The sequence below is a fragment of the Natator depressus genome, chromosome 8 (assembly GCF_965152275.1).
Source record: "Natator depressus isolate rNatDep1 chromosome 8, rNatDep2.hap1, whole genome shotgun sequence".
Taxonomy (NCBI): domain Eukaryota; kingdom Metazoa; phylum Chordata; order Testudines; family Cheloniidae; genus Natator; species Natator depressus.
Window position 1 is genome coordinate 22,248,237 of NC_134241.1, and position 25,149 is coordinate 22,273,385.

Consider the following 25,149-nt stretch of genomic DNA (forward strand, 5'->3'; position numbering starts at 1 on the left):
CTGATAGCTTTCTTTGACAGGGTAACAAGACTTGTGGATAGTGAGGAAGTGGGAGATGTGGTATCTGTACTGTTTTCTTTTTACTTCAACATCATCTTAATAAAAGCTTTTGATAGTGTCTCGCATGACATTCTCATAAACAAACTAGCGAAAGGCAACCTAGATGGAGCTACTATAAGGTGGGTGCATAACTGGTTGGAAAACCGTTCCCAGAGAGTAATTATCGGTGGTTCACAGTCATGCTGGAAGGGCATAATGAGAGGGGTCTCGCAGGGATCAGTTCTGGGTCCAGTTCTGTTCAGTATCTTCATCAATGATTTAGATAATTGGATAGAGAGTACACTTATAAAGTTTGTGGACAATACCAAGCTGGGATTGGAAGGGGTTGCAAGTGCTTTGGAGAGTAGGATTATAATTCAAAATGATCTGGACAAACTGGAGAAATGGTCTGAAGTAAATAGGATGAAAGTCGATAAGGACAAATGCAAAGTACTCCGCTTAGGAAGGAACAATCAGTTGCACACATACAAAATGGGAAATGACTGCCTAGGAAGGAGTGCTGTGGAAAGGGATCTGGGGGTCATAGTGGACCACAAGCTAAATATGAGTCAACAGTGTAACACTGTTGCAAAAAAAGTGAACATCATTCTGGGAAATATTAGCAGGACATGAGAAATAATTCTTCTGTTCTACTCCGTGCTGATTAGGTCTCAACTGTAGTATTGTGTCCAGTTCTGGGTGCCACATTTCAGGAAAGATGTGGACAAATTGGAGGAAGTCCAGAGAATAGCAACAAAAATGCTTAAAGGTCTAGAAAACATGACCTATGAAGGAAGATTGAAAAAAATTGGGTTTGTTTAGTCTGGAGAAGAGAAGACGAAGAGTGGACATGATAACCGTTTTCAAGTACATAAAAGATTGTTACAAGGAGAGGGAGAAAAATTGTTCTTCTTAACCTCTGCGGATAGCACAAGAAGCAATGGGCTTAAATTGCAGCAAGGGAGGTTTAGGCTGGACATTAGGAAAAACTTCCTCACTGTCAGGGTGGTTAAGCAGTGGAATAAATTGCCTAGGGAGGTTGTGGAATCTCCATCATTGGAGATTTTTAAGAGCAGGTTAAACGAACACCTGTCAGGGATGGCCTAGATAATATTTAGTCCTGCCATGAGTGCAAGGGGACTGTGGACTAGACTTGAGGTCCCTTCCAGTCCTATGATTCTATGATGCAGGAGAAGTCTGTCCTGTACATTTCTCCATTAATGACCGGCACTGACACACCAACCCTTCTGTTGCCTTTGGCTAACTGGGGAATATCTGCCTCTTCCAATTTGCTGTCACTCACACACTAAAGAATCACTAACACTTTGCTGCCCCTAGGTGACCTGTCGGTTTTGTCTGGATGGGAGAACTGGCCTTGCATGTGGCTAATTCCTATTGTGCAGAATATTTACCCTCAAACATCTTTACCATAATACACACACAGACAAAAAGGATCAGATGTGAACAATGGATGTAACAGAGGTAAAAACAATGAGGTCCAACTCACAGCCTGTCTGCGGAATGGGTGGATTCTGCCTTGGGAACTCAGAACAGACTTTCAATAGCACCATTAAAATCAAACTTAATTTGCGTGATGTGAAGAATTTCCCTTGTCACCCAGTTGAGCTCACAAACACCTTCACGCCGAGTACAGGAACCAGTAAGAGACTTGTCAATGTAGGCTCTATTCTGTACTCTAATCTCTTAGGCCTGTTGAGGGTCAGACTCTAAAAGATCAAGAGGACTTGGACCACCCTCTGAATTAGACTCAAAGTTTCTGGATCCAAATCAGGGGGTTCAGGATTTCAGAGTGTATTTCTCTTTATCTTTCTGTCCTTCTGTATTTTTTCCTATTCTCTTATTTTTGGAAATAAACCAATAAAATATAAATAAAAAAATGTATTCCCCTAAAAACATCCAGGGACAAGTAGAGTTGATCAGCGCTTTGAGTGTTTTGCTGTGATGCAACAAAGCAGTGTTTGGTAGGGATTTTCTTAAATGTAGTTCCAACTCCCTAATTCATCAATCCCCAGTCATCAATTTAGTGTTATGGATTAGGGTGAAAGAGGACAGGATCTCATGTACCATGGTGTTGGTTGCAGAATAAGAACATAGGCAGATAGATAGAAGTGATTTTGATTTATGCTACAGGTAGACAGTTACGAATACCAGAGTTATGAACTGACCAGTCAACCACACACCTGATTTGGAACTGGAAATATGCAATCAGGCAGCGGCAGAGAGAAGAAAAAAAAAAAGACACAAATACAGTACATTACATTGTGTTAAACGTAAATTACTAAAACAAAAAAAAGGGAAAGCAGCATATTTCTTCTGCATAGTAAAGTTTCAAATCTGTATTAAGTCAATGTTCAGTTGTAAACTTTTGAAAGAACAACCATAAGGTTTTGTTCAGAGTTACGAGCAACCTCCATTCCCGAGGTGTTCGTAACTCTGTGGTTCTACTGTATATATGCTCCTGATCCAGCAAAGTATATGCTTAACTTCAAGCATGTGAGTAAATCCATTGACTTCAACAGCACCACTCATGCTTAGAGTTAAGTCAGTGTTTAAATATGTTGTTGGATTGGAATCTATACGCTCTGAGGTTTGTCATTTTATTTTGTCAGGCTTACACTTACGCACAGTAGTCCTGTGGTAGTGTTGCAGATATTGTCTTAGAACAATTATGACAGCAGGAAGGCTGCTGCTATCAGGCCTGTCAGACTGTATGCCGTGGAAGGTATCTACTCCATTGCAGGAGGAGATCACAGTGAGTGGGGTGTGTGTTGCGGTGTGGGAGGTGCAGGAACAGCAGTATCATGATCTATCAGTAGGAGCTAAAATGACGAGATTGAGGCAAATAGATGTGGGATTAATATTAAAAACAAAAGCTCGAGCAGCACTGGAAGCTCATAGTATTGGGAAGATACAAAATGAAATCTCTGTTGAGAATTCATTAAAATTAACCTTCAACTTTGGGAGGGCTCCTCTCAGGCCTGTATAGACCAATGGATAGAGCCTGTGCTGTGGGGCCAAAGTTTGACAGAATCTGGTCTGTGGTTAGAGACAGCATTTCTTCCTGGATCCAACCCTGCCAATAATTTTCTTAACACATAATATATTATTATTCTTAATCTTGCATTTCATTAGTAAAGTGACTAACATCTAATAAATGTACATAATGAACAAAAATAAATTGTATCGTAGCCTTGTGTCAGATTTTGTGCAACTAGGTTGTTAGAGCTGGTGGAAAAAGCTGACAAATTTTCACGGACCATTGTTGAAAGTTTTCCATCCAAATCTCAACCATTCTATGAATGGGTTGGAAAAGGGAAAGGATGAAAGATTGAAAAAATTGAGGGTTTTCTGTGAAAAATGTTTGTTGTATTTTGGAAAATTTGAAAAAGTTCAACCACCATTATGTGCTGTAATGTGGTAGATAACCTTCCTCATAAACACAGGCACCTTTATAGGCTGTCCATTTTCCCATACTGAGAACCCTAAATTTTCACTTTGGTGTAAAATGCCCTTTTATATGCCAACCTAAGTGGCAATCTGAGTATCCAAAAGCTTGACTGGAACACCCTATTACAGTGTGGTCCTCCTCTGAAGAATGCCTGTATTAAAATGGCACCTTTTTTTACCCTAATCCTGCAATGGCATCTGCCTGAACTCAATTAAGCTCCTTGCGGGGTCTGCTTAGGTTGATGTCATCATAGCAGGACCATGGTCTTATTCAAGAGACCTGTTCTCATTGTGTATCAGAGTCCTATCTGCTGACATTCATAGTAAAAACCAGTTGATTCAAAGATAGAGTGTGCTTTGGATTCTGACCCATCTTGTGCATGATCAACAGCAGGGGTTACTAAATTCCAGGTAGTCACAGCTGGATAAGCCTGTTACTGGAAATGTGATTGTACAGGTATCACTTAGGGTGTAATCTGAAGACCACACAGTTACACAGAGATAGCTGTGGCCCTAATATGTCCTGAAGAGTTGGAGATACTGGTGATGATAAGCTAGGTGGAAGGACTGCAGCTTGACACCCAGAGCCCAGGCTGAGTCTGCAGGGCTGGCGGTTAGAGAAAACAAATTTTCCTTGGCAAACAGATCTGATTTGGATTGAAAATCACTGAGACAGTCAACAGGAGCCTCACGGTCACATTTTTACAGCCAGGTCAGACAAGAACAGGACTTACGGTTCTCCTGTTTGAAAGCTGCACTCCCTGTTATAGATGCGCTCACAGGGCAGAACTGGGATCCTGATCTGGGATTGTGAAGACACCCTCGTTTAGGGTGCTCACATGCGGGGTTTTGGCTCAACCCCGTATTTAAGTGAGCATTTTCAAAATTCAGAGCAGGATTTAGGTTCAAATTTCCAACACCCGGAAGATGCAGGAGCCTGTGGAGCCGGAGGCCCACTTCTCAGCAGGCCATAGAGCTAGTTCCATGTATGACATCCGCTGAAGATCTAGCCCCGGCTTAGGGTGATCTGGCTACTCCGTGTCCGTCTGTCTATCTTCCTCCCTACTACAGAAAAGTCAGACTCGTCTTCCAAAGGAAGGAGGAGAGCTGGGAAGCAAGTGCCAAGCTGTCCGCAGGACGCCGCAGGCAGGCAGGGACTTCCCCCAGCCAGTGACCCGGCAGTGTGACGGCTGAGAAGAGTTGACACTCTCCGGACACGCAGCGAGAGGCTCCTGTCCCTAGAGCCCGGCTGGAGCAATGAGGGCACGGCCGGGTGCGCGATGCCCGCTCCGCACCGCCACTGCCCGTGCCGCCGCGGTCCCGCCTGCCCGGCTCCGCCCGGCTCCTCCCTCGCTCAGCCGGCGGGCGCGGCTGGCAGGCCGCCGGCCGGCGCTGATTGGCTGCCTTTGAAAGGCGGCGCCGGAGCATCCAGGACTTAGGAAGCCCGGGGAACCGGCGGCGCGGTCAGCCGGCGGGGGAGCTGCTGGTCCGTGCGCTCGTAGCTGGCCAGCACCTTGGCTGGGAGCGGGGCCAGCGAGAGGCGCCTGCCCGAGGGGAGCGGGCTCTGGGACCGGCCGGGGAGCCAGCCAGCCAGCCCGCGGGAGGATGCAGACGGCCGCGTAGGGAGCTGGGCCATGCCCCGGGGGGCCAGGCTGCGCACACGGCAATGGTAAGGCGCCGCTGCCCTGCCCGGGGTGCAGCCCCGATCCTGCCAGGGTCCCTTAGTGAGCGCCCGGCCCGCGGAGACCTGCCCTCCCGAGGGGCGCGAAGGGCCGTCGGGCTGTCGTCGGGCTTTCTCCGTCTGCCCCTGGCCCCCGCGCGCCGGAGGGGCAGGGATGCGGCGTGGGGCCGGGGTGGCTCTGGAGGCAGTGGCGGAGTCTGTCCGGGGCACGTGCTCCGAATTAGACTTGGGGTGGCGGGACTGTGGGTGTGCGGCGGACAGGAGGAGCTCTCCCACGGGGGCAGACTTTGAACTTGGCCACCTGCCGGTCAGTTCCGCGTCCCTTTCACACTGAGGAACAAACACCCCATCCTCCGTGGGGAGGGCAGCTCCCTCCGGCCCGGGCAGGGGGCAGAGCCAGTGCGCTCCTCGGGCATTTTCACCTCCAAGAGTTGCGGCAAGACAACTCCGCTTTGTAGCTCCGATTCCGGCTCACGCGTGCATCCCCCGATTGATTCACGGCAGGAGGATACGATACAGAGAACTAATGCCCGAGGGAGAGAGCCACGAAGAAGCACAAGCCAGGAGATGTTTTCAGCCGGCGTTTGAGAGCAGGGCTAGGCTCGCTGAAGCGGAGAACTAGGGGGAGGGCTGGTCCACTACCTGGCAGGAGCTGTAGAGGAGGCGGCTCTGGCCCCAATAGTGACCAGACTGCGTGGAGAAGTGGCCCGTTCGAGTTGGGCAGAGAGTAGGGAGGAGACTGGCTGGTGCAAGCCCCGGAAAAAGGGGGCCACGGTTCTCCTTGCCCCTTGGTGCTACTCAGCAGTGACACTGGCGTTGGAGAGAAGGTGTCTCTCTCTCTTGCCCTCCGGCTTCTAGTCTTATCTGAGTCCGAGGGTGAGAAGTTGGTGCATCGCCTTGCTCTTGGAGCCTGCGAAGCCCTAAACGCAGGTTGATTTCCTTGCAGCGTGAAGCAGGAGGTGTAGCTGAGCCGTGAGGGAGGGCACTGTCCTTGATCAGAATGCCATAGGCAACGGAGTAAATGCCTTTACGGGGTCTCCGTTGTTCCTGGCCTTAAAATATTCCATCAGTAGATGCACTTTGTCCAAGAGACTGTGGCTAACAGTCAACCCACTGCAACATATTGCCCTCTCTGCCCAAAACACCCCAGAGGCAACAAGTGCTTTTAGTCTGAGGAGCTCAGGGGAGCACTTTTCAGTCTGACTGTGTTTGATAGGGTGTATTCTGAACAACCATGATGTTACTAATCTCTGATTACCGGCTAGATACCACAGCATGTGTTACCGGGCCAAGTTTATTATTTTGAGGTTACAATAGCAAATCACCACCAGACTTTGTATATGAGTGTAATTCTTAAATCTCTAAGCTTCATGGGCCAAATTGATCTGCCAGGTAAACCCAGTGAAGTCAGTGGAGTTACACCAAGAAAGAATTGATCTAATTTTGTCTGATTTCATTGGTCAAGGTTTATAGAATTGCATATGTAAAAATGCATGTACATAATTTGCTTGTAAAATTACTGTCATAGTGATTGTACATGCATAGGGAAAACTGTCTAATGATTGTCTGGGTAAATGCCTACAATTACACGTGCAAAGTTTGTGTCTATAATTTTGGGCACAAACTACAAATCTAGTCTATTGCTTATATGGTGCCAGAAGACTGACTTAAATGGCAAAGCAATAGAAGGTGGAAAGTACAAGTTTAAATGGCATGTACTACTTGATGGAAGGAGATCTCTCTAGGCATTTTGTACTGCCTTCGATCACCATAGTGTCCAGGTACCTCCCCCGGTTAATGAATTGTTATAGCAACGTCCCCTGGTACCCTTGACTTGATGTCACCAAATGTGTCTGCTAATATTTTCAGTCAGCTGGAATTGTTAGTAATGATCCACGTGAAGGTGAGGCACCTGTGACTGTTCTCTACCGCTGCTGCCAGTTGGCAGATAATGCAGATAGTGTATCAAGGAGTGTGCAGAGAAAGAGGGGTTTGCTGGGCTCTGCTGGAGTTGGTAACCTTCATTTAAGTAAGCTTATATTAGAATTGCTGTTGCTTGCTTGAGGGATCAATGTTTTCTGGTGAGTAATGGTGCTATTGGAATTAAAACAGCTTTCTGCTTTGACAGTCACATCCACAGAGAAGGGCTTTCCATGGTGTTTGGATGTGATAGGGCAAATGCAAACTCCTGTGACTGAAGGCAGGGCTTAGTACTCTCCTCCAAGTCAGACTCTACATCACCAAGGACCTGAACTAAAGTCATGTGTGTGTGGGTGTCTTTCCATTCACTACAGTGGGCTTTGGATCATGTCCTAAGAGCATGGCCACTTCATGGATCTGAGCGTTGTGAAGAGAGAGTGACTGTCTCCTTCCGTGGATGTTCTCTCTGTGAGAGAGACTGAATAACTGGAGCATGAGGAGCCCCTTCTGGAGAGCAGCTTGAGAGAGTTTGAGTTTGAACTGGCAGTTTTCTTTAACCACAGAGGCATCTTTTATGGCTCCAAAACAACTTTCCCCCATGGAAAGTTCATAAAGTCTGAGGAATTAAACATGCAGCTGCAGTTTTTGGCTGCATCAGTGCAGTCAGCAGAAGATAAGCTCTAGTTTATCAGGTCTGAGCACCGAAATGAAGGGGTGGCAGCTAGCCTGGGTTGGCTCTGTGGAGCATGTGATGTCATGACTTCTTCATTTCTCTTATTTCATGGAAGGAGGTGGACAAAACTTTATATGACTATAATCTTGTGTTTAATGAGGGACAAGGAAAGATTTAATTACTCAATCACTTTGGCAGCTGACTGCAATTGCCAGGGATAGAGGAGGCTGTGCATTGGTTTTAATAAAGGTTACTAGGTTTTATTGTTTCTGAATGATGACTCTGTTCCCAAATCCACTCCAAGGAACTGGCTGCAGTCAGGTCTGAGATTCAGTCCCTAATGAAGGTAGCCTTGCAGTCTGCATAAGGCTGTGAAATACCAAGGAACTGAAGAGTTCACATTGTACAGCACCTAAAGCCCACAAATGGGCTTGGCTGCTGCATCTCTTCTCCGCTTTAAAAGCTGAAAGGACCACTGATCAGATTTCCCTGTAGCATTCTCTCCAGGAAGGGGAACTCACGCTATCCTCAGCGGTTAGCACTATATCCTTTGTCTCACAGAAAAATGTGCAGACACTACACATGTTGGTTGATTTTTAACTAAAGATTTGATGAACTTGTCAATTTCCTTTCAAATAGTTGGTTACTAGGGACAGATCTAACTGTCTGTGATCCTCATGGTTTTGTAAACAATGACTTAAAAGTGAGAAGAGAGTAGTTCACGGACATCTCTTGCTCATTTATTCAAAATACCCTAGGAAGTCTCCAAACAGTGCACTGTGCTAATGTATGCCAATTCTATTCCTGTATCCATTGCCCTGGTGTCTTCCCTCCCTTTGCTCCCCCCCCCCCCACTACAAGGTGGTCTACATCCACCTGTCACCACTTGTCCCTATTTAGGATCTCATGTGTTACCCTTATTCACATTGTCCTGCTCTCCATGAGTTGTCCCTTGGAAATCTACAGGACTGCTTGGAGAGTCGGGTACTAACCAACATGAGTAAAGGTGACAGAAGCAACACCCTTGATTGTAAGCTCTTTAGGGCAGGGACTGTCCTTTATATCTGTACATAAGCAAGTGATCCCTTTTTACTGGACTAAACCAATAAATTTAAAACAAAGTTTAAACTTCTTCCCATGACCCATCATAAGCCTGTGGAGCTCAGTGTCACAAAGTGTTATTGAGCAAAGACCTTAGTAGGATTCAAGGAGCCAGATCCACAGCTGGTGTAAACCTGCAGAATGTCAATTGATTTCAATGGAATTGTGTCAATTTAAACCAGCAGAACATCTGGCCCAAAGAGTTTAGTAATGATTTATATGAATAATACCTCCAGCAATTGTAATCCTAGCTAGTTTAATCTACCACACCTATAAACCCTCATGTGTCAGGGCATAACTCAACCACTACCCTCCTTGGGGTTAGGAAGAAGCTTTGCAGACTGCTCAATAATTATCCACTTCAGATTTTCTTGCACCTCCCTCTGAAGCATCTAGTACAGACCATTGTCACATAAGATACCATGATCCCTTTAATCAGCTATGAGCCACTGTGACCATACCTGTGTTCCTTTGTTCAGCTTGTTAGGTAATGTCCCAAACTTAAAAACAAATCTGCCTCAGAGGTCCCCAGATTCCAGGTAACATGGCTCTAGGGAAATGGGTGGTCTATTGAACTTAAACAAAGATAGATGCCTATCTAGAAACCTTATTTTGCATTTTGTCACTATGCCTGGAAAAAAAACAACCTCGCTTAGAAAGGCAGTGGGACAAGAATTAGTCTAATGGAGGGAGTATTTCCATTTCTCCTAATAGTTGCTCTATCTTTAGATAGTCAGTTATATTTTAACTCACCCCCTTTCTTTGCCTCAGCTCTGCTCTCATCGATCTGATGCCCTCTCCTTTATGGCTTATGTAGGAAAATAACATACATAGTGGCAAAAGCATCAGAGTCCTGTGGACCTTTTAGACAGATGTATTGGAGCATAAGCTTATGCACCAATACATCTGTTAGTCTATAAGATGCCACAGGACTCTTTGCTGCTTTTACAGATCCAGACTAACATGGCTACCCCTCTGATACTTGACATACACGGTGGTAATTTTTGAGTTGGATTCTTGTGAAAAGTGGATTCTAAAAGGTAGGAAGGTGTCCAGTTAATTGGATTGTGACCTATTGACTGCCACTGTTCCATATAATCTTTTACCTAAGTTGCTGCTGGTGTAAATTAGTGTCCCTCCATTAGGGTTAGGCTTAGACCCATATGCTCAGTGGAAGTCAATGGGACTTGTGGCAATATCCTGTCTGATACATTTTCATGCTGAAAATAAATATTGCAATGGTCTCTATTTTTTTCCTTGTTAGTCTCTGTTCCCTGGGGTGCCCTTTAGTTTCATGACACCTTCCACTACAAATGCCTTGGTTCTCCATACTGCACCAATGTGTGCATCATGAGGTGCAGTTTGGTGTGCATTACCTCCCAAGAGGTGGAGAAGGGACAGTCAGTAGCTTGGATAACATGAAACTGACTCCCATATTTTTGAAGCAGCTGACTTGAAATTACACAATGTGACCAGATTAATTAGACTTATTGTTTTAACAAATTTCATTTGGGGTGGGGGTGAATCCAAATGAATAACAGTGGCTGCAGACACATGGGTTACACTGGGAGACGAATCCAGCAGTATACAGTGGAAAGCAAATTAATTTGAGGAAAAGACAAATTGAACTTCGCCAGCTTTATGTAATTAGGGAAACAATTACAGAAAATAGCAGGAGGTGCAATCAGCAAGTAGCAGTGATGGAGGCTGGGTGCAGGGTGACAGCTGTTCTCTAGGGATGTAAGTCACCCAATGCATAGGGGCACCATGAAGCAGATGCAGCCCCACTCTTGTCCTATTTTGAAGGCTTTTTAGGGGAGCAAAATGGCAATAGACCTCGTGCTGGGCCCCCTGCTCAGGATTGACTTCCCTCTTATATCCCTGTTGCAGTCTGACTCAGAAATGTTTATTTTTAATTACTTTTACAAACCTTTCCAGTTTAAAATGTTTCTGTTTTGTGCAGCATGGGCTGGTTTCAAAGCCCATTCATTGGCAACAACGGGAGTCTTTTTCTATTGACTTCCACATGCTGTGGATCAGGTCCTGTATTTCACATGGCTTACATACATGTTCTGTGCTCAGCATTCTGCTGGCACATCCACGCATACTTTCTCACTCCACCCCACTATTCTGTACTCCTCATCATATGGCCTGACTTTCAGGGGTGCTCCACACCCACCGCTCCAACTCAAGTTAATCAGAGCTGCGTGGGCTCAGTAGCTCTGAAAATCACACCTGAACTGTCAGGCTTGTACACCCATCCTCTCCCGTTCCCACATCCACTCTGACTCCCCATCCTCTTCCTTGCACACCTCTGACTTGGTGGCCCACATTGATCTTTGGTAGCGTGAGAGCTGTCCAGCCAAAAAAAAACAGTGCAAAGCTGCAGTCACAGCCAGCAAGACTAGAGTGCAGACCCGCTAGTGCTCAAGGTTTATGCTGCAGCAACATGGTTCACAGCAGCAAGTGCTGGAACTGTTATCTCACAAAGAATTCATCCAAGCTTAGAATAAGCAAAACAAAGAGACAGCATGGGGCAACAAAAAGGCATTTGCTCATTCCAGCTGCTCCAACTCGGTTTACTCAGTCACATCACTGTGGAAAGGCTCATTATTTTCTTAATTTTTTCCCCCCTCAGTTTGAGATGGTAAAGAGAAGTCCTGCCCTCATTACAGTTCCCATGGAGACAGATCTGATGCTGTACTTCAAAGAGGGGCTGGGCAGGCAGCTGGCATTTTTGTCTCCACTAGCAGAACCCACTGTCTGGGAGGATCCTACTGCCTGGCTCTGCACCATCAGTTATCTCGGCAGTCTGTTGCTTCATCCGCTCACTAGGCTCCCTTAAAGCCAACTAGCAAACAGTAGGGGCTTTGCTGATAATGAGGAAAAGATCCTGTACCTGTGCCATGCCCAAAGTTGATGTGAGAAAATTCCCACCTCTGTAAAGTGCTGCACCTTAATTTGAATGTAGTCTGGTGCCTGGAGCACAGAACACAGATGTTGCACATTGGAGGAGTCCAAGGATATGTCTACACTACCCCAAAAAAGTGTGTACTTAATTCGAGTTAGCGAACTCTGCTTAAAATAGCTGTGAAGACAAAGCAACTCCACTTTTTAAATTCAGATTAGCAGCTTGAGTTCAACCACAGTCCTCTCTATAGGCTCTAACAGAATAGGGGTAGACAGGGAATTTATTTATTTATCCAACCGACTTCCTCTGTTGCCTTTGGTAAATCCTGTCTTCTTATTCTATCGGTATAATACGGACTTACCTCCCTCACAGGGTTATTGTGAGAATTACATCACCTTACCTCTGAATTTAGCCTGTAAACTCTAGAATACTTATCCAACTATAACACTTATGTCCATAAAATGTGAATTGGACAAATTTTGACATTGTCCCTTTAAATGTCAAATCAGCCACTCTAGTAGTGTAGGCATCAACAAAGCTCCTGCTGTTTTTTTCCCTCCAGTAAATTAAAGCACCTTGCAGAGATGAGAGGATTTCCTGATGGCCTGCTCTGGGATATTCTTCCTCATCTGAATAGTCCTCCCTCATGCCAGGAATGCGTAGAGTTTGGTGGGACTCACTGGCTGAGCAAGCATGTACAGGATTAGGCCCCAGGTCTGTAATTAATGCAGCAGCAGGAGGGAATCCAGTTTGATTTAATACAAGTCTAAACTTTTAGAAAGTTTGCAGAGTAAATTACTGAAATCTGCTGAAACACAGGCCCACTTTGTTGCTGCACTGGTTACAATTGTCATTGTTTCCATCATAAAATTTTCCTGAGGAATGGGGCAGGGGGAAGAGAAAGGTTTGAAAAGCAGCACAGCTGATTTTACTGAGAGCAGGTGAAGTGGCAGACTGTTTCTTTTCATGTGTTCATTTTGCAAAATGTTGTCACTTTAAACCCTCTTTTTTTGAGGGGCAGAGGAGGATGGGTTTCAATAACTCAGAGCTGGACTCCAGGCTTAGCAAAGGCCCGGGAAGCCAAAATGAGATGTCTGTTGTGAGTCACATTAAGTTGCAAAATGTACATCCTGCTGAAATCCTTTTTATTCTCTGTCCTGATGCATGAAATGTTTGTCTTTAACAGGGGGTTCTTAGCCTCTTCCATACTGTGATACCATCTTGTAAGAGAATGGTCTGGCCAACCTCTCCTATATGTTTTGAGCCCCACTTCCCAGCGTACCCAGGAAGAAAGGGGGGAATGGTCACAATGCCCTTGGAACCTGATTGTGAGAACACCTAGTTTATAGAATAGGGAAGGTTTTGGTGAAACTCTAACATACTCTTCGGTTCCCAGATAAACCGTCCCATTGGTAATGGGTACCTTTTGTGCTATATGCAAAGATGATGGGCCAGATACTTAGCTGGTGTAAATTAGCATAGTGCTATGCTGATTTATGCCAGTTGGGAATATGTGTCAGTCCTTTTCAGAAAAGGAATGAAAATTGATCCAAAGAGGGTTTCATCCTTTTTTGGTGGGTAACTGTTGCTCAGAAAATAGATTCCATAGATTCACAGGGTGAAATCCTGGCCCCACTTAAGTCAGTGGGAGTTTTACCATTGACTTCAGAGCCAGAATTTCATCCAGAGATCATAAAGTCACAGGGGACTATAGTGATCATCTAGTCTGACTTCCTGCTTAAGACATAGGCTATAGAAGCTGAAAAATCTATAAGAAAGACACACACAAGAAAAATTTAAACTGGCTGAGGATTTGGATCTAAAATGGCACCAGTGATTCATTGTAAATCAAGGGAGGGGGGAATAAAAAAAAGAAACGAGTATTTGAAGAAGGAAATTGTTTCCTTTTAATAAAAAAAAAAAAAAACCTGTTTAAAAGTGTACTTCACCGTGAGAATTTCCAGACAGCACATGTAAAAGTGTCTGGAAAGAGAATAAAAAGCAGCAACTTCAGGCAGTGGTTAGACCTCCTGCTCTCCTTTCATCCCCGGCGCTACGCTTCACTTTAGACTTTTCCTTGGAGCTTTGCTTTGTGGTCAGGACTAGCATTTTTATTAGGTTTTGTGCAATGTTAAACTAAGCATTTATAAGATGATGAGAGCCCAGCTATATTGCATGAGGACAGAATCTGGCACCCTTCCCCATGTCAAGTGATGGCGTACTCCTCTAGCAGTCCCACTGAAATCAGCAGGATGACGCCGTAAGGTGCTACTAGCTGGAGTAAAAGTATCCAAAGCAGGCTCACGGGGATAAGCAAAGCAAAAGATGGGACATTTTAGCCACCCAGTGTCCCATTTGCTGGTGTGATGTGCTGGACGTCCGCCAGCACAGATGGAATACCTTGATATTCTGTTACAACCAAGGGCAAATGCTCAGCTTAGGAAATGTTTGCAGCATGTGGGGCATCCCACAACCTGGCAAATTTGGCTGACAGCCAGGTACTCGCAGACAGAGTGGCTTTGAGGAGAGCCATTAAGGAAGGAATGACTTGAAAATGCTGCTAGTTAATCCCCACCCAAAGCCATAACCATCCAACACAAGAAACCACAATTGCGCCAGGGAGCAAATAGAGATAGATCCTATTAGAGAGATTCTGAGGACTGAATTGGCCACAGAGGCTGAACTGCTCTTAACACTTTAGAAAAAAGAAAAGGAGGACTTGTGGCACCTTAGAGACTAACCAATTTATTTGAGCATAAGCTTTCGTGAGCTACAGCTCACTTCATCGGATGCCTTCCACTGAATGCCTCCGATGAAGTGAGCTGTAGCTCACGAAAGCTTATGCTCAAATAAATTTTAGTCTCTAAGGTGCCACAAGTCCTCCTTTTTTTTTTTTTTTTTTTTTTTTTTTTTGCAGATACAGACTAACATGGCCGCTACTCTGAAACCTAACACTTTAGAGTGATCCCTTCAGGGCAGGGGTGGTGATAGGCAGTGGGTGGGAGGGGAGCTTCCTCTGCCACTGCCTTTGTTGTACTTACTCTGTGGCTAGTGGACTTTGGCCTCAGTGGTTGTGATTCTAGAGCCTTTCAAAAGCACAAAACTCAGCTGAAAAGGACAGCAGGGAAAGATGTTGGTTTCAGCTATTCTTAGGGAAGAGGCAGAGGCTGCAAAATGGAAGGAAGAGAGGCAGATAAGATCCAGAGCCTTAACTGGTGCTATGTAGATGGATTAGACAGAGGATTTCTCTTCTGTGGGATGCTTGGGGACAGCTGTTCTTTAACAGTATTGTGAAGAAGTGCTGACAGCCCTCTCCCAGCCTTTTACTTACATAGGGGAGCTCTTCCTGGAAAGCAGGACAAGATTTTTACACAGGAAATATATTCCTGGACAGCTCTCTTCCTTTGCAGAGGCTCTGACATCTGGTGGGCAATTGGACATTTTCTGTATTGCACCTGTTGCCTGACAGAAATCAGATGTTTAACTGTTTGTCAACTGTTAATCCAGTGGGATGGAAAAAGGAGATGTTAATAGGGCAGCTTCCTTTTCTGGAGAGTGGCAATGACCATAATCTCCTCCCTCCCTGGGATGTTTACAAAGCCAAATGAATTAATCTTTACAAGGGCTCTATTGGTGCAGAGTGATACGTGAGTGCTGAGAGTTATGATACTCCCTGTGCTCTAGCTAGGAGGATGGAAGCCATGTGTCTGGTTGGGTGTGGGGGATGTAAATTGCATTTCTTTGGGCCAAAGAGGTCCTGATCTTCCCCTCCCTCCCCCCAGGAGAGCATTTCTCCAAGAGAGGTCAGGTGCTGTTACCAGGTACAGGAGCTGTTAGTTTTGGGGGCAGGGTGAAAACTGAGAGAGGATGCACGCATTGGTGCCCTCCATCTAGCCAGAACTGCCTACTTCCCTGGTAGGGTGGATTGCATCTGCTCTCCTCTGCTGCAGCCTCCTTCCCGGGTGAACTACCAGCCATCGGGGGCCCTGGGCCAGGGTGTACATGGCAAAAACTGGTTTGCACCTCAGTTGAATCTGTCCCTCTGTCATTTTCTTCATGAGAAACCTTTCCCAGCATAAGTATCGATGTGGACCAAAAGGGAATTCGGCACTAATCAGTAGTAAATCAGCCCTTAAACCCCAGGAAATACATGGCTTTGCAGTGCAGCTGCTTCTACTGCTCTGGGAGGGACCCTCTGGCCAGGTGAGCTACCCACCATGAAAGTCCAGAGGTAAAGAGAATGTCTGGAAGAACAAGCCCTGTGAAGTTGGTTGCAATATTTAACTGGTCATGCATAGGGTGACCAGATGCTCTGGTTTTTAAAGGGACAGTCCTGTATTTAAGCCCTCCTGCAGGTGGCCTGACTTTCTTAAACAGGCATATTGGCCGATATTTTCTGTCCCCCCACGTCCCCAACAGTGTTGGTGGGCCCTACTGGTGGGGGATCCAATGATGGGGGGTGAGTGTGCAAGGCTGGTGGTGGGGCCCTTGACCTGCTTCCCCTCTCGCTGTCCTCTCCCTGCTTTGCCCCTTCATCCCCAAGCCCCACTGCTCCTCCGTTATTCCCCCATCACCAGGGCGCATCCCGTCCCACTCCCAGCACTGTGCAGAGAACCAGCCCCTGGTCAGCACGCTCAGCTCATGAACAACCTGGCCGGCAGGCTCCTTCCTTCCTTCCCCCACTGCCTTTGACTGGGCCAGCACGCCTGGAAAGCCCAAGACTCTCCAGCCTGGGCCGCTGGCCAGGAGGAGCGGAGCCCTGCGTGTACCAAAGCCCTGCACAGTACTGGGACAGGGAAGCCTCTGTCCCTCAGCTAAACTCTGTAGGGGAAGGGAAGCAATTTCCAGACGGTTCATGCCCCAAACCTGTAGTCTCCATAGCAGCCCCCAGGGCAGGCGCTTAGCACTTTTTTCGCACCCCTGCCTCCTGGGTCCTGCCCCCAGGGAGTGCAGGGCAGCTCTGTCCCCTAGGCACCCTCCCCTGCTGAGCCACCTCTCTGGCTGGGTTTGCTGGAGCCTCTGCAGTCAGGTTCCCTGGGCCCTGGTGCACAATGCATTGTTGGGGCTTAACCCCTTCCTGCCCATGCTGTAGCGGGGCAGAGAGGGGACAGGAAGTTGCTGGGTTATATTGGTGGCCAGCAGTAGCTTGGAAGTGTTAGCTGCCTTTTGACACTGTGCAGGCAGGAAGGGACAAGCTGCTTCCAGCTTCACAAGCAGTCGGGGGAGGAGGGAGATGAACTCTGCACAGACACAGGCCAAGTCACGGCTTCGCCCTTCCCCCACTCCTGCCCTGCAGCAGGAAGCAGCTCCCATCCCTTCCTTCCCGCACAGTGCTGAAAGGCTACTGTTGGCCACATTCTGGTATGAACTCTGGCAGAAATCTGAGGATGGGATCTTGCACCCCCCCCCCCCCCCACCATGTGTTGCCTCAGGAAGATGCAGTGCCAGGTACCAGGAGAGGCAGGTCTGTCCTGGGGGCCCAGTCAGTCATGGAGGGTGGAGAGCACCAGGCAGGGAGGGTCAGGTGTCAGTCAGTCACCCCTCCCTCTGTGAGAGAGGTGTATGGGAGTGTGTGTCACCCCTCCCTGGGTGTATGTAGGGGCTAGAGGTGTGTGCCACCCTTCCCCATGTGAACCCTAAAGCGAGAACAAAAATAGTCTCCAGGAGACACCACTGTGTCTCAGAAAACACATACAATCTGCACCGAACACAAATTCGCTGCTGGCCTGTTAAGTCATCTAAGTCATTAGAGATGTAAAGGTGCACTACATGGACAACAAAGGCATAGTTGTCACACAGATAAACGCAGCATAGTTTAGTTATGTTTATCTTGGGTAGTTATGTTTATCTTGGGTACTTATGGCCCCCCATTACCACAGCATCTTATAGTCTGACATATTTATCCTCCCACCATCTCTGTGAGAGAGGGCAGTACTATTACCAACATCTTAAAAGCTGAGGGAATGTGACTTGCCCAAAGTCACATAGGACAACTATGGCAGAGCAGGGACTTGAAGCTGAGTCCTAAGCTAATGTCCTAAACTATTAACCATCCTCTTCTTAGGTTACAGTCACAAACTCCTTTGGTCCTCCCCTTGACTTTACATTGGCAGCTGATAGCAGTTCCCCCAAATGCCATGCAACCAGTAGTCTGTGTGTCCTGCTCTCATCCCACTTACACTCTTAAAGGAGAAATAACCCATTCCACCATGACTGCCTTGAACACCAGTTCTAACAGCCTATCAGAGCATTTGGGGTGGCAGGTGACAGTTTCTCCTCCAATCAAGTTTTCACCCTAACTCAGTCTTGTTTGTTTCAATTGTGAATTCTCCTGTCATTTCCCCATCATTCCCATATATTTAAAAATAAGAAATCCCAAATCCAGCAGTGCTTGGGAGAAGCTCAGGTTAGCCATGAACATCCTCATGTCTCCTAGTGGCCAGACCTTGAGGGGGAGGTAAAAGGTAGGGGAGTCATACTTCTGGGAAGTCAGAGATGTTCTTTTCTAGGGGCCAAATGCCAAAGTCCATACTGAGGTTTCACTCGGTTCTTACTGAGACAAAACTTTTGATTGAAATTAACAGCAATTTGAAATTTTGAGCAAAGCAAAACCTGAATGAAGAATCCAGAATTTGTCTTCCTCAGCTTGTGACGCATGACTAGGAACATTGAAGTGGCTGAGGTTCTGGCAGAATGGAGCAGGGGTTGATCTGAATCCAGGCATCCATCCAAGTGAAAGACTGCAAAATTGGCCTCTAGCATCAGGCTGATTTGACCCAAGGGACAATGCATAAATATCTTTTTGGCTACATCTAAACGATGAGCTATTGGTGTGATTCCCCACACACATGCACGTACTCGCTCTAGGTCTTATCAGGCTAGCATGAGTGTGTGTATAAATAGCCGTGAAGCCGTGGTAGCACAGGCAGTGACGGTGGCAGCATGGCTGAGCCGTGCCAAGAACCGGTAGGTACATTCTCCGCATGGCTAAGCCGTGCTGCTGTGGCTACGCAGCTATTTATCCTCGCATTAGCGCCCTGAGAGTGTGTATGAGTATGTGGATGAGAGTTGGGAATTACGTGCCTCACTCGTAGTGTAGATATAGCCTAATTGACATAACTGATTTGGAGAGAAGGGGCTGTCACAAGATGAGGATGGTGATGGGTAGTGAATATTCGTCGCTGAAGAGGTGATGTCTACATTTTCATGGAGAAGGAGATGAGGGATACACAGGGTTGGTTTTAAATTGTCTTTCTCAAGCTTTCCAGGAGATGTCAGCAGCTCTAGTACTGAAGGGTGTTTCCTTGCTTGTGATGCAGTAGGAGACATGAAGAATATGTAAACAGGTTAGAAAGCCTGGTCCATCCTCTATGTGAATATGGAACTGGGATTCAGTGACTATGCCCCTGTACCATCGAAGCCAATGGGAGATTTTCCATTGAGTTGAAATGGGAGCGGAATGGTCCATTATGTTAACTGGATTATTGGTGGTGGGTCTGGCAGAATCTGTTTACAATATTCCTTCTCCGTGAGACAGAGACAGAAAGTCAAGTCCCTCCCAGAGCACCATGATAGGAGACTAAGGCCAGGTCTACGTTACAGACCTATATCAGTAAAACTGTTGCTCCAGGGTGTGAAAAATCCACTCCCCTGAGCAACATAGTTCTACTGACCTAGTCCCCATGTAGACAGAACTATGTCAGCAGGACAGCATCTCCTGCTGACATAGCTGCCACCTTTCAGGGAGGTGGATTATCTACGCTGACAGGAGAAGCTCTCCCATCTGTGTAAGAGCATCTTCACTAAGGCTCTGGCTACACTAGCACTTTTGTTGGTATAAATTGCGTTGCTCTGGTGTGTGGGGAAAAAACACCCCTCTGAGCCATATGAGTTACACTGACAGAAGTGCTGGTGTGGACAGCGCTGTTGGTGGGAGACACTCTCCCGCTGACATAGCGATCGCTGCTCATTGGGGGTGGTTTAATTATGTTGACAGGAGAGCTCTCTCACATCAGCATCGAGTGGCTACACAAGCAATTTTTACAGAAGTGCAGCTGAATTGGTATAGCTGTTCTGCTGTAAGCTCGCTAGTGTAGACATGGCCTACACCAATGCAGCTGCTGCATGAAGCCAAGCCCTTTCTAAAGTCACAAATGGTTGTACAGCTCTTTGAGATTCTTAGACAGAAGGTGCTATATACATTCTGTTCAAGAGGTGTTAATGGACCACTTTATCTTGAATGGTCCTTTACAATATGTGCTAACTACTTATGCTAAAAGAAAAGGAGTACTTGTGGCACCTTAGAGACTAACCAATTTATCTGAGCATAAGCTTTTGTGAGCTACAGCTCACTTCACGAAAGCTTATGCTCAGATAAATTGGTTAGTCTCTAAGGTGCCACAAGTACTCCTTTTCTTTTTGCGAATACAGACTAACACAGCTGCTACTCTGAAACCTACTTATGCTAAACAATCTGTTCCACCTTGCATTTTGCTGTGATGATGGGAGTACCTTTCCCAGACAGGAAAAGCTCCGTGGCTGGAAAGCTTGTCTCTCTCACCAACAGAAGTTGGTCCAATGAAAGACATTACCTCACCCACCTTGTCTCTCAAAACTACTATGAAAGATCACTTAGAAACATCAGGTAATACAGAATGTAACAACACTGTAACTACACAAAGAGAGAGAGAACGCTGTGCTTCAGGGAATGCACTGGTTACTAATCTTTTTCAGAGCACAATTCAGGGTTTTAATTTAAGCTGTTTGTTTTGATCCTGCCTCTCTTGGCAATAAGGTGTACTATTTTAACAGCTGAAAGCAGCAGATAAGCTACCTTTGCATTCCTGCTTGCACTTTGGCCGTAGCTGAGGATCGGCCTCATGTAAAGATGTGCACTTTGGTTAGAATTGTTTTCAAGGGATGGTGAGTGCACAGTGTTCTGCATGTGATTTCACAGTTTATTACCTTGGCCATGATGGGCTACTGCAAGCTGAGGATGATGGCTCTACAGGTGTAGCATTGTTGCTTAAGGAGAAACTTTGCTTAGCTGGCAGAGAAATTGTTAACTATTGCAGACAGTGCCCAGAGCTTTTCACATGAAACAGCAGAACTCTAGTATCATACTGTATCAGATTTAAAAAAAACTTCCAAAACTTGTTACATTTTGAATTGGGCTCTAATGTAGTACATGAACTGGAACCATAAACTCACTGAACATTAAATCCCACCAAATGATGGTAAATCCATCCTCATCATTGTATCCACTCATTGTACTCCACACCTGAACATAGCCATTATATGAACAACATACCCTCATATCTCAATGTCTGTACTTTGACCTGTTAACCTTTTACCCCCAATCGGGGAGATTGCAGATTATGTATTCCTTATGTCACCAGTTCCTAAACCGAATTTCGAATTTCCCTTGATAATCTGTACCTTATTCCCTGATAACCAGAAACTTCTATGCTTAAACTCTGTACTGTTTTCTTTGTACTTCAACATTATCTTAATAAAATTATTAAAGCTGTTAAAAAAAATGCAGGGACAAAGCTGAGATACTTTTTTTCTCTCTGTTTCAGGCTGCGTATATTAAGATTTAGTGCCAGAATTGTTTACGTAACCTTAACTTGTGAATTCCACAGCATTTATTTATTTATACAGATGTGTTCAGTGATTTTTTTTTGTTTCAAATTATGTTTAACAACCTCAACTGCAATTAAAAAAAATTCTTTTGGAATTATGACATTAGAGTGCCCACAGGCTTGCATTTGCACTGTAATGTCATCACAAGGGGATATTATCTATAGACTTTGATTAACATTACAGCGATATGCTGTATGAGCTGTAAAGGCTGGATGGTAAATGTATACTTCATGAAAAACACTGCTCAGCAATTATTCTTCAAAACATTAAAACCGAAATACAAGAAATCAAAAGGAATTGGGTCCAGATTAAGGGTCTAGCTTCCTGCAAATTACATTTTGCTAAAACAAGATATTATTTGTATATAAGCTGAATCCATGAAAACGGGGAAGTTTAAAAACTGACTAAATGATACAAGTCTAAGTGGATTTGAAAGAGCTTTTCACATAGAATTAGCATTCAGGCTAGAGTTTTGATCCCAGGCTTCAGTCTGTTGAAATCCAAAACAGCTGAGATATTTATTAACATACCACTCACTGATCACTTGGAGAGAGAGAGAGACTTTTGCTTGACTTCTCCCACATTTAAGAACAATGTTCTGTTGCCTCTTCCCTCCATTTTCTCAATAGTTTTTAAGTGAGAGTTTGTTTCCTAAAATTTTCTCTCCTGGGGCCTGATACTGACAGCACTGCTCAGCATAAGGATGCTCACTCTACAGCTGGTCTCATTGAGTGGGGAGCGGTTGTGCAGTGCCATTCAGTGTGAGTACGGGTGGCAAATAATAATTGTTGGAAGGCCTAACACCTGTGTGTCTATGGGACACCCTCCCAAAGGCTCTTTTGGACAGTTCTTTCATTCGTCTTTCACCAAGCTCTGAAACAGAAATAAAGGAGCTCCAATTTCTGGTTGCTTTCTCCAGCATCTGCCATTGGACCAAATCCTGAGGTCCTTACTCAGGCAACCCCACCAATTAACTGAATGGACCAATGGTGTGGTTTTCAGAGATGTTGAGTACTTCCAGTTCCCATTTAGGGCTTCAAAGATTTGGCACCTAGAGTTTACTTTTATCAGTGAAGGAAGTCACTCCACTCTTGCTTTCACACTATCAAGGTCACAGGGATTATTGGTGCAATAAAGTCACCTTTTTAATGAGGGGGAAGAACTGGAGCTGGGTATGACAAGGAAAGTTTTAACACAGTTGCTGATGGGATCTGTGCTAACATTTCAACACAGCCATGACTGTGAGACAGAACAATTATGCAAGATGATAAATGAAACAACTTAGGAACACCTGTGCCAGCATACACTGCTTGGGAAATTCCAACTCCAGAACAGACACTGTATTTTGATACCATGGGGATTGGGACTTTATAAATACCTAGAAAGATAGGCAGATAAGACTGAACTTCGGTGCTGCATGATGATTTTGATTAGAGTTATTATCCTGCTGGAGGTAAACAAAGTAAAATTATATGCTATAAATAAGTGTCCCTGACCTGCGGCTGGGTCAGTTCACCATCTGTACACAGAACTGTAATCTCTGTAGGGATCTGACACTACCTGGCATCTCTGCTGAGATCTGTTTGTAATGCTGTATTGACTAAGGCTCGCTGAAAATTTCCCATCACAACTGTGCTTGACAGAAAATTGGATTTTCAGCTAAACAAATTCTTTTGTGAAAAGTGTCTAATCTTTGTTTGTTTGTTTTTTGTTTGGGGGGGAGGAAGGGGAAACAGAAAACTGAAATATTTCAGTTTGGACATGCTGCCACAGTGCCTTGTGGGAACAGTAATTCAGTTGCCCCATGTCCTTCCATGGCTCAGGTTCTCCAGCAAAACTACATCTCCCTTGATACACCTTGGACAGGGCTCCCATTGTGGACTGCCTCCCTTCTCCAAGATGGGAGAATGTGGTGCATCCTGGGAGATGGAATCTGAGTTGGGAGCTTGATCTATAGATGAAAATAGGACCATGAAGCACCCAAACTACAAGTCCCATGAGGCATTGCAGCAGCATTTCTGAATCAAAATATTTTGGTTTTCAGCTGAATTTGTTTTTTGACTGAAAGTTCATGGTATTTGAATTTTTGCCAAGAAATCTAAATTTTTCCATGGAAAGTTTAGTAGAAACTGGTTTTGTTTTGTTTTTCATCAACATTTTCAGCTGACAAATTGACCATTTTCTGACCAGCTCTCCCATTTACATGTAAGCCAATGAGAACAGTGAATGAAGGGCAACTTTCAATGGTTAAAGAGACAGCAGGAATAAAGAGAGACCCAAATGACCTCTCATAGCATGTTTTCCTTTTTGCTTGTTTGATTCAAAAATGCATTTCATTGTGGTTCCTGGAGATTCACTGATTGCTTAGAGCATAGAAGATTAGGGTTGGAAGAGACCTCAGGAGGTCATCTAGTCCAACCCCCTGCTCAAAGCAGGACCAACACCAACTAAATCATCCCAGCCAGGGCTTTGTCAAGCCAGGCCTTAAAAACCTCTAAGGATGGAGATCCCACCACTTCCCTAGGTAACCCATTCCAGTGTTTCACCACCCTCCTAGTGAAATAGTGTTTCCTAATATCCAACCTAGACCTCCCCCAGATGCTGTGGACCAGATCTTCAGCTGGTATAAATCGCTATTGCTCCATAAAATCTCTATGGCACTACACTGATTTACATCACCTGAGAATCAGGCCATGTGCCTAATGCTTACTTGTGTATAGTTATAGTTTAGCCTGTGTACCCAGGCAGCCTATAGGAAGTTGGAAACAAAGTTTTGGGTTTTTTTTCCTAATACTTCCTGCCCCGTTGATTCAATGGGCCATATCAATCATTTCAGCCTCAGCTAGTACACTAGAAAGTGTTCCTCCATTACTGTGTATTGGCAGGATTTTGTCTCTTAGTTCTGTAACAGGAAGTGATGAGAAAAGGAGTACTTGTGGCACCTTAGAGACTAACCAATTTATTTGAGCATAAGTTTTCGTGAGCTATAGCTCACTTCATTGGATGCATACTGTGGAAAGGGTAGAAGATCTTTTTTATACACACAAAGCATGAAAAAATGGGTGTTTACCACTACAAAAGGTTTTCTCTCCCCCACCCCACTCTCCTGCTGGTAATAGCTTATCTAAAGTGATCACTCTCCTTACAATGTGTATGATAATCAAGTTGGGCCATTTCCAGCACAAATCCAGGGTTTAACAAGAACGTCTGGGGGGGGGGGTAGGAAAAAACAAGGGGAAATAGGTTACCTTGCATAATGACTTAGCCACTCCCAGTCTCTATTCAAGCCTAAGTTAATTGTATCCAATTTGCAAATGAATTCCAATTCAACAGTCTCTCGCTGGAGTCTGGTTTTGAAGTTTTTTTTGTTGTAATATCGCAACTATCATGTCTGTAATCGCGAGACCAGAGAGATTGAAGTGTTCTCCGACTGATTTATGAATGTTATAATTCTTGACATCTGATTTGTGTCCATTTATTCTTTTATGTAGAGACTGTCCAGTTTGACCAATGTACATGGCAGAGGGGCATTGCTGGCACATGATGGCATATATCACATTGGTGGATGTGCAGGTGAATGAGCCTCTGATAGTGTGGCTGATGTTATTAGGCCCTGTGATGGTGTCCCCTGAATAGATATGTGGGCACAGTTGGCAACGGGCTTTGTTGCAAGGATAGGTTTCAGCTTTCTTAGGTCCTCCCACTCCCTAC

The 25,149-nt window shown here is 45.3% G+C and overlaps 1 protein-coding gene across 2 annotated transcripts in view; it reads left to right on the forward strand.

Annotated features, from left to right (window-relative positions):
- Positions 1 to 4,975: 4,975 nt before the first annotated feature.
- HTR4 (5-hydroxytryptamine receptor 4) overlaps positions 4,976 to 25,149 on the forward strand; it is a 210,516-nt gene continuing 190,342 nt past the window's right edge. For both annotated transcript variants that reach the window (XM_074960605.1, XM_074960603.1), the window contains exon 1: positions 4,976 to 5,176. The gene's annotated coding sequence lies outside the window, so the exon portion shown is untranslated. The remainder of the gene's footprint in view (positions 5,177 to 25,149) is intronic.